The sequence below is a fragment of the Triticum aestivum genome, chromosome 7B (genome assembly GCF_018294505.1).
Source record: "Triticum aestivum cultivar Chinese Spring chromosome 7B, IWGSC CS RefSeq v2.1, whole genome shotgun sequence".
Lineage (NCBI taxonomy): Eukaryota > Viridiplantae > Streptophyta > Magnoliopsida > Poales > Poaceae > Triticum > Triticum aestivum.
This window is the reverse complement of record NC_057813.1, coordinates 728,108,497-728,115,267: the sequence shown is the minus strand read 5'-3', so window position 1 is coordinate 728,115,267 and position 6,771 is coordinate 728,108,497. Positions and strand designations below refer to the sequence as shown.

Here is a 6,771-nt window from a genome sequence, read left to right as displayed (position 1 = left end):
TGCAGTCGTTGTTGCTGTGCCACTCCCCCACCAGCCTCCACCATGTAGAACGAGGGGGGTGACATGGTGGACCTCTACGTCCCCAGGAAGTGGTATGCACACCCTCTTTAGTCTGATGGTGTGTGTTTTGCACTGGTGGATGTGTGCTAATCATTTTCTTCTGCTTCTTGCAGCTCGGCCACCAACAGGATCATCACGGCCAAGGACCACGCCTCTGTCCAGATCATCATTGGTCATGTTGATGAGAATGGCCTCTATGATGGCCGCTTCACCACCTTGGATGGGACTCCATCAATTTAGTATCAGTTTAGGTGTTAGTATGCTGCTGATGCTTGTGTTGATGCCATGCTTTTTGTCTTGTCATGTGCTAATATTAATTGGCAGCATTATCTCCCATGATTGCTTGCTTGCTTGCTTACTCTATAACCTGTACTGCTAAAACATGTTATCCTACTCCATGATGCTATATCATTTGCAAATACTCCTGGACATCAGCTCCCATGATGTTGCATTAGCTATAATCTGTACTGAAGAGGAGTGTAAACTGGAGTAATTTTTCAGCCATTATCTTTGTTTTCTTTTGGGCGGATGCTCTCCACTTGAGTACAGCTGGGTACTGCATCTCTTTTTGCATTCCTTTTTCAGTCAGTGCTTGAACATTTTTTTAAAGATGAATTGGAATACTTCTGGACAGCAGTACATGGAGTATAGCTGTAACTTCTTGCAGTATAGCTGTAGCAGTCCATTAGGAGTAGTTTTGCATCAGTAGCATTAGGAGTAACTTCTTGCAGAAACTCTTTGACACATATTGTCATGCATCAGTAGCATGTTTGCTTGTTTTGGAGCAGCGATTAAACCACTCCATGTCAAATAAACCTTGCTAGGTGAATCTTTTCCATTAATTAAATTTGTACTGCTTGGAGTAGCCTGCTTGGAGTACTTCTTTTCATGGAGCTGCTTGCAGTAATTTCTGATTTGCAGTTAGATTAGCTTGGAGCAGTAGCATTGCTTGCTCTGCTATTCTCTTCTCTTCTCTTTTAATTAAAATTAACTAAACCTTTTCCTTTAATAAAATTAGCTAAAACTTTCCCAGTTAATTAAAAATAACTGAAACTATTCCTTTAATGCTTGCATAAACTATTTTAAAGATGAATTGGAGTACTCCTTTAATGAAGGTTTTGTGTAGTCTATTGCTTGCATCAGTACTTTTAAAAATAAATGGATTATTTCATTTAAGTGTACTCTGGACAGCAGTAGTATAGCACTTGCTGCTGCTATTAAGCTTGCATCAGTACTGGTTGCAGTAGTTTAGTGTAGGACAACAGTAGTATAGGACTTGGTTACTGCTGTTAAGTTTTTCTTTCTCTTCTCTCTTCTCTTCTCTTTGTCTGCTGGAGTAAACTTTTCCAGTATACTCCTAGGAGTAAACTTTCTGTGCTAGAGTAGGAATTGCTCTCAAGAGTAGCAGTAGTGATTTGTTTAACAGCAGCGACAACAACAGTGCATATCAATTTATTATGCTGACAACAGTAGTGCACACCAATTTGGAACTGATGCATATCAATATAGTAGTGCATAAAGTTCATCAAACATCATGCAAGTTTGATGCATATCAATTTATCATGCTGACAATAGAAGCATGTGGACCTATCATCGTGATTTCATATTTCAGTTTGTGGTAATCTAATGATGTTTGATGTCTATTGGTTGCTGTATATGGGCAAGATGAATTGAATCCTGTTGTTTTCTTTTTGATGTACACACATGCAGATGGTCGACACTCATGAACAGCAAGCAACCATACCTAGGTGTTCCAGAGATTGTTGTATTATTTATGTTCTTTTTACTCCCAGAATTATTGTGCGCTCATACTGTCATCACATTGCCTGTTTTTCTTGCTGCATACATGTATCTCAAGTATTGTGTTGTTTTATTTATGTTCTTTTTACTCCCAGAATTATTGTGCGCTCATACTGTCATCACATTGCCTGTTTTTCTTGCTGCATACATGTATCTGAAGCATTGTACTTCTGTGTTTGCTTAGGCGGATAACTACTAAGTGATTACAATTAATGTGTACTTGTGAATTCTAAGCTCATATTGGTGTCTCACGATCACTTGAGTCTAAGCTTATCATGTTCTAGTTATTATTTGCTTCTGCTACTTCTATATACACATGTATGTATGTTTAATTATTCACATGTATGTATGTTCAGTTATTCGACATGCTTCCGAAATTGACTGGTTTTAGACCGGAACACTATGTTTGTTCAAAGAGTGTCCATGTTGTGTGATATATGATGCTGCTCTGTTGTGCACCTCTCTTTTTTTGTGTGCTGCATCATTGTAGATATACTTGATAGAGTAAATGATTTCAGTTCTAGTTCTGGATGTGTCCAATGCAAACATTACTGTTAACTATCAAGTTGATTCTAAAATGTCTCATTAAGTTCATTTCAGATGGTTATTTCTGGATTTAGTACCAATTTATTGTTGGCCTGGCCTGTGCTCTGTACCTTGCTCTGTACCAATTTATTGCATTATTCTATTATTTACTATTAAATATGCTGTTAGATTTACTTATATTTTGTTCCTAATCATTTTGTTCTATAACGTGCAGATACTGGCCTTTCATGTTTCTTCACGAGCATCAAGACAAAGAAGTTGGAAGAAGCTAGTTGGAGCTAGTTCTGGGAGTAATGAAACCCTTTAGGCTCATCCTATTTGTATGTGTGATAGAGCTGTTATCTAATTTGTATGTGGTAGACTGTACACTTGTAGAGCTGTTATCTAATTGTAAACTTGATGTTGATCACATTTGTATGTATGTTATCTGATATAGCAGATTGCTTCTTGCTGTTATTTGAAGTATTGCGTCAGTTTTCTGTATTGGTATATTGAAATATGAAGAACATGACCTTGACAGAACAAAGAAAAACAAAGGCTACAGCCCAAAAACAAAGGTGCATAAAAGAATAAAAACAAAGACTACAGCCCAAAAATAAAAAGGCTATATTGTTGGGCCTGGCCCATGTAGCTGACCAAAATTAATAGGAAAAAAATATATAAGAGGCTGATTTGTTGGGCTCGGCCCATCTAAAACACCTAATCGGACCGGGCTGAATCTTGTCAGTGACCTTTTGAATTGGTCGTAATCTTGCCACGCCAGATTGCCACGTCGGATCCGACGTGGCCTGGGCAGACAACTAGTGACCAAAACAAAAGGTCATGGGTTCAACGACCTTCTGTTTTGGTTGTAAACGTCTACGACCTTCTCACAGAGAAGGTCGCTATAGTCAGTTAACGACCCTCAGCTTTTGACCTTATGTTTTTGGTCACAAAAAGGTCACAAATTGAAAACAGTGACCTTTCAGTGACCAATAGTGGTGGTCACAAGTTGACATATTTCTTGTAGTGATTATAAAGAGGGAGAATACCAAGAGCCGTCCCCGTGACCGTTTGGAACTCGCCTTTGATGGAGGGGGCGTGGCAACGGGCGCGGTTGGGTTACCCACGTTCGTATTGATGAGAATCCCGGGATAAGGGGAACACGATCTCTGCTTCGACAAGACGTGCCAAGGAAACCGCTTCACTAAACACGCTGAGGTGGTATAATAAAAATGATTCAAGTAAAGGCTTGGTTGTGGTGTGACGTCACACCACGAAATACGTCAGCAGATTGAACTTGTGTAGATATTATTCTCTCTACGGTGGAATGTGGAATTTATTTTGCAGAGCCGGACACTATCCTGGTGTTCACAATCTTCTATAAATTATTCGAAGGAGGAACCCGCCTTGCAATGCCGAAGACAATATGCGCGCCGGACTCGTCGTAATTGAAGCCTGGTTCAGGGGCTACTGAGGAAGTCCTGGACTAGGGGGTGTCCGGATAGCCAAACTATCATCATCGGCCAGACTCCAAGACTATGAAGATACAAGATTGAAGACTTCGTCCCGTGTCCGGATGGGACTTTCCTTGGCGTGGAAGGCAAGCTTGGCGATACGGATATGTAGATCTCCTACCATTGTAACCGACTCTGTGTAACCCTAGCCCTATCCGGTGTCTATATAAACCGGATGGTTTTAGTCCATAGGACGACTAACAATCATACCATAGGCTAGCTTCTAGGGTTTAGCCTCCTTGATCTCGTGGTAGATCTACTCTTGTAATACCCACATCTTCAATATCAATCAAGCATGACGTAGGGTTTTACCTCCATCAAGAGGGCCCGAACCTGGGTAAAACATCGTGTCCCTTGTCTCCTGTTACCATCCGCCTAGACGCACAGTTCGGGACCCCCTACCCGAGATCCGCCGGTTTTGACACCGACAAGCTCCTTCCGTTCGACATAATTTACAAGCCACAACGAGTTATCAAATCGCAGGTTTTGGCTGACTTCATCGCCGAATGGATCGAAGCCGAGCTCCCTAAAGAGTACGGTGCATATTCCAACTGGATCATGCACTTCGACGGCTCCAAAATGCTGGCTGGCCTGGGGGCTGGCGTCGTTCTGACGTCCCCTACAAGAGATACAGTCCAATACGTACTCCAGATAATGTACACGGACTCCAACAACGCAGCCGAATACGAGGCCCTTCTACATGGTCTCCGGATGGCAGTCTCCATGGGCATTCAGCGCCTAGAGGTCCGTGGGGATTCAAACCTCGCGATATCCCAAATAAATGGAGACTTTGACGCCAAAGATCTGAAAATGGCAGCTTATCGCAACGCTGTCTTAAAAATGTCAGCCCGGTTTGAGGGGCTCGAATTTCACCATATAGCCCGGGAGAACAACCAGGCAGCAGATGTGTTGGCACGCACTAAAAGAAATATGTCAACTTGTGACCACCACCATTGGTCACTGAAAGGTCACAAATTTCCATTTGCAACCTTTTTGTGACCAAAAACAGAAGGTCAAAAGCTGGCCGTCATAAACTGACTATAGCGACCTTCTCTGTGAGAAGGTCGTGGACGTTTACGACCAAAATATTCCTACTGTGGCATTTTGGTCACTAGCAACCTCCCCAGGCCACGTAGGCATCCAGCGTGGCAAGCTGATGTGGCACAAGATTCAGCCCGGTCCAATTCGATTTTCTACATGGGCCGAGCCCAACAATTCAGCCTTTTTACTGTATATTTTCTCTATTAATTTTCTCTAGCTACATGGGCCTGGCCCAACAATTTGGCCTTTTTATTTCTAGATGCGGCCTTTTACAGCGTATGATCTTTTACTTTTTGCTATTTTATTTTCCACTGTTTTACATTTGTCCCAAATATCATAATATCATACACTAGTCCCACACGTCAGAAATTTCAAATGTGCTCAAATTATTTTGATAAGTGGGTCGCATGAGTCATGTTTCCATTGCACACATTTTCAAATCACATACATAATTACTATTTCATATGAAACAGAAATTGTAATTCTGAAACATACATGAAATTCACAAACAGAGAGAAGATACATTAAATCACATACATAATTACTATTTCATTCACAAACAAAGAGAAGATACATTAAATTCCCAGATAACGCAGCTATTATTACAGAACTTGCTATATAAGAATGTCTTGGAGCTTCTTTGAACATCTTTGGTCTTGAATTTACTCAAAATATCTGCCAACAAGAAACAGAAAACAACAGGTGAGCTATTTAGTAGTAAGATCAAGTCTGGAAAGAAACATGCATGAAAATTAAGAAGAGCTAGAGTATGGATGCCCAAACAGTTTTCGTGCACGTCATGCCAAGTTAGGCAACACGTAGAATGCATATGGGCCATAAAAATGATCAAATGAGGAAGGGATGAAGCCAAACAATGGTTCCTCCTTGCAATGATCACATTTAGATAACAACGACCTACTACAGTTCATGTTACAACAACACTAGTTCATGTGAGAAACACACAGGGTCCAAAGTACAAACCAAAAACAATCTGACTTGGAATATGATGTCCACCTTATAGTACTACATCATCATCAGGATTAAAACAACACATTTATAGTCAGAGTGTTGGATGAGACAAATATCAATTGAAAAAAAGACAAGGTAGCATCAAATCAGGTTATAGTTTGTGGGAATCAATGCACACAGCATGAACGACAAGGTAGCATCAAATCAGATGATGATTGCATACATACAAATCATGTGCTGGCAGAAAAAAATCCAAGCAGGAGCTCATCTTCCCTCTCTGTTTGGTAACTAACAACCTAAATAAAATAAAATAAAAACATGACTTGTTCATACAGATCCCTCTAAAATTCCTTGGGACAAGTGCATCACATATTCATCAACTTAGCAGCAGAAGTAGTGAGCACGGGAAGAGGGGGAGGGAGATGGAGGAGCTACCTGCCGCGGTCGCAATGGAAGCAGAGGAGCAGACCCCTCCTGCCCCTCCCCCACGAGCAGGACAGGGCTGCCGGCTGGGCACGCCCCTACTCCTCCGCCTCCTTGATCAGGAGACCCCCTTCCCCTACTGCTGCTTGGCGCGCCGCATCACTAGTCACCTCCTCATGCAAGAAGTACACAATAAATAGACAGACGGTCAGTGAGGTACATTTTCACAGCAACATAAGCTTAAAATTAACACAAATACACACATCAAATGAAGTCACTAAGATACTTAAGTCCACCACATGGTGTATAATTATGTGGTATATAATTGCAACACATGAACCAAATGAGGAATAACATCATCACCAAGAGTTTCTGATGATAAGCATAGCTCCATAGTGACTAAAGCATGCAGAACACAATATTCAAAGCAGAAGCA

The 6,771-nt window shown here is 41.2% G+C and overlaps 1 long non-coding RNA gene across 1 annotated transcript; it reads right to left on the bottom strand.

The window, feature by feature from the left end:
- Positions 1-5,556: 5,556 nt before the first annotated feature.
- On the bottom strand, positions 5,557-6,406 carry LOC123156336 (uncharacterized). The gene is made up of 3 exons (XR_006477977.1): positions 6,348-6,406; positions 6,140-6,208; positions 5,557-5,618 (listed from the first exon to the last, which is right to left on the bottom strand). It is a non-coding gene; the product is annotated as an uncharacterized lncRNA (long non-coding RNA).
- Positions 6,407-6,771: the final 365 nt, after the last annotated feature.